We start from the raw sequence: 3209 nt of genomic DNA on the forward strand, positions 1-3209 counted from the left end.
GATATACATGAGGAAGCACTATATACAGTTCAACCTGCATATACGTTCGATGGTACATTGCAAAACAACGCTTCCGACATTTCATTAATATGAATGTTCATTTTAATTTCTAAAATCCAAAATATAACTATGATATATATTAGGGAGCACTATACAGTGTGCGCTCTAATACTCACTCAATACTATATGCAAAAAGCATGCAAGTAATATTTTAAAAATACAACTTCATTCGTATTTCTTAGATAAAAAATAGGTATATGGAGAAATGTATACCGAGCACTTCCATATAAGCTCCAAAAATGACTGTACATTGTTATATCTTAGTGGGAAAATGTAAATATGATAGATATACTTTGGGGAGCACTACAGGGGTCGTTTGAAAAGTCCGTGCAAAGTCTGAGAGATGGCACTACTGGTGAGTATGGAGGTTATGTTTAAATAGTAACATCTCTTAAAAGAGCAGACACAAATCTTGACACAGATAAACTTTGCTTTATAGAGCAATTTTCTAACTCAGAAAACATATAAGTGGTTGCGTCAATTTGATAGTTAATGGATCTGCAAGGTCCGAGCCCATTGTCAATTTAAGTAATGGTTGTTTTAAGCGCGCCAGTTCCATGTTAATTGGACTTTTCTCTGTCTCTTGATTTATTTATTTTTAAATTGCTTTTTATGTTGGCAATAGATATATATATGTGTGTTCATTGTTGACTGATTGCCTGGTATACCTATTAATATAAGCAAAATGAGTATTACTTTCTCTTTTTTTGCCATATGCAATCAAATAATTAATTTTGGCAAACCTGACAACATGGACACAAAATAGCAATTCGGTTGTATGACAACCTGTCAAACTTTGGGTCAATTTATTATAATTTTAATTAAAGATATATAAATATTTATTTTTCAAATGCGATTTAATTAAGTCATTGGCATCATCCTCACGCGATGAATAAAGTAAAAAACACTTTTAATATAAAAATATTTTTGATTTATTAAACAACTACTAAAAGGGATTTTTTTTTAGTAATGCACGTCTCTATTTTCTAAAAACATCAATTCCTTTCCGTCAGACAGGAACCTTCAGGTTGTAAAAATGGCTGATTTGATGAAAAAAAAAAAAAAAATTGCACAATGCTTTTTGTAGTAAAATATGTGAGGGTGGTCAGGGCGTACACAGGCGGGGGGAGGTGAGCTAGAGGGGCCAAAAATTTAGGAATTTTGATTTTTCCCAGAAAAAATAATAATTGATTTTTTTTTTCAAGAAATTAAATATTTGAAATGCAATTTAATTTTCAAATTTATATTTAAAATAGTTAAATTTTCAAAATAGCTATTGCTTTTGAAAAAAAGAAATTCAAAAAATTAAATTTTTTGAGAATAGCTATGGATTTTTAATTTTTTATACAAAAAATTTAACATTTGGATATTTTTTTCAGAACAATTTAGTTTTTCAAACAAAATTGGCTATTGGATTTTTTTTTCAGATAAATTCCAAAAACCAAAAAAATAAATAAATGAACTTGAGGACACCCCTGGTTGCTGTAGAAGTTTCTGACAAAGTCAGTCAGAGTCCGACTTGAACTTCAAACCAATTCCCGTTTCCGAATGGAACAAATAAATAGGAACTGAGGCAATATTATTGGGAGGAGAAGTCATATAAAATAAAACAGATGTAACATTTAAATTACTTTACCTTATTTTCATTTAGTTTTTTAATTTAATAAATATCTAGAGTAGGTTTGTCCGGCGTTGCCCGGAAATTAATTAAGCATTCTTCTTTTTAATATAACACACAAAAAAAAGACCATAAGATTTTAATAATTATTCTCGCTGTATTTGCATTTTTTTATAGGGAGATAGAGTAGGTTTGCCCGGGGTTGCCCGGGACATTAAGAAATAAACAGTAACTTTGCTTTTTTTAAAGGAGATTATAAGGATTAGAGAAGAAAAAATATTCAAGTAGAACTGTTGATCGCTTATCTTTCATATTATTGTCAAAAATCCTTTGTCTTGTTCGCTCTTCTTTTTTTTCTTCTCTAAACCGGATAATTTCCTTTTTTTTTTTTTAAGTACACAAAGATATACACCAACTTGCAGAAATAATCATTCATAAAATTTGATTGTCTTTTTTATTTATTAATGAGATGGTCCTTTGACGGTCAAAATTTTTTTTAATAAAAATGCTATTTAATGGCCCCATAGCCTTTAAGGCCAAAAAATATTTAGCTAAACCGTTTCTGGCGCCTTAAAAACGTACATACAGTAAAGCTTCCTTTGGACGTGATTGCCGAACAAACAGACACACAGATATTCACACTAAATATAAAAATTTTAGAAAGATAATTTATTTGGATGTATATACATGGATTTTGTTACAAACCCTTTTGCAGCCCGTACATTATTCATATGTATTACAAACATTTTTGTAGGTCAACACTTGACACGCTAACGAAACTCAATTACGTGATCTATGGATGGACAATTCGTAGTATTATTTAATTCAAATACAATAATGATGTAAAGGGATAGAAAGATAAAGAACAATCATTTCATTATGTAAATACATATGGACATATATATGTATACAAGTACATTCTTTATGCTTGAGTCACACTTGTCAGGTATCTATGTACACATAGGTAGACTTCATAGGCACTTGAAGGAAGTATCATGTTCGTCGAATTAAGTAAATGAAATTTGATGAAATGAATAGGATAGTGAGCTACATCAAATGTGTCATTCCCATAGATATTGTTTGTACAGACATAGGTATATAATATATACTCTTTCAACACATCTATGTGATCTACAGCTTACTGAAATAGGTAATTTAGGTACTTTGCAAATTTATTATGTCATTCAAAATATTTTTTTATCAATATTTGAAATAGATTCTTTTGATGTTTTAGGGTGTATTTTTAATCCATGACAAGAGAAGATACAATACTGTTAATTGCCATTTTGTAAGTGCCTTACTATTAAGAACGCATAAATATGTATCGTCATCAGGGGGTCTGCAGAATTATATATATGTAAATATTTTTTTGGGGGTTAGGAAAGGGCTTGGCTTTTAGAATTTCCATTAAATAACATTAGAAAAAGTAATTTTTTTAAATTTTTTTTTCCTAAAAACCATAACTATTGCTAAAAAATTAAATTTTTTGAATTTTTTTTCAAAAATCAACAGCTGTTTACAACAAATTAAA

This window comes from Lepeophtheirus salmonis, chromosome Z (genome assembly GCF_016086655.4).
Source record: "Lepeophtheirus salmonis chromosome Z, UVic_Lsal_1.4, whole genome shotgun sequence".
NCBI classification, from domain to species: Eukaryota; Metazoa; Arthropoda; class Copepoda; order Siphonostomatoida; family Caligidae; genus Lepeophtheirus; species Lepeophtheirus salmonis.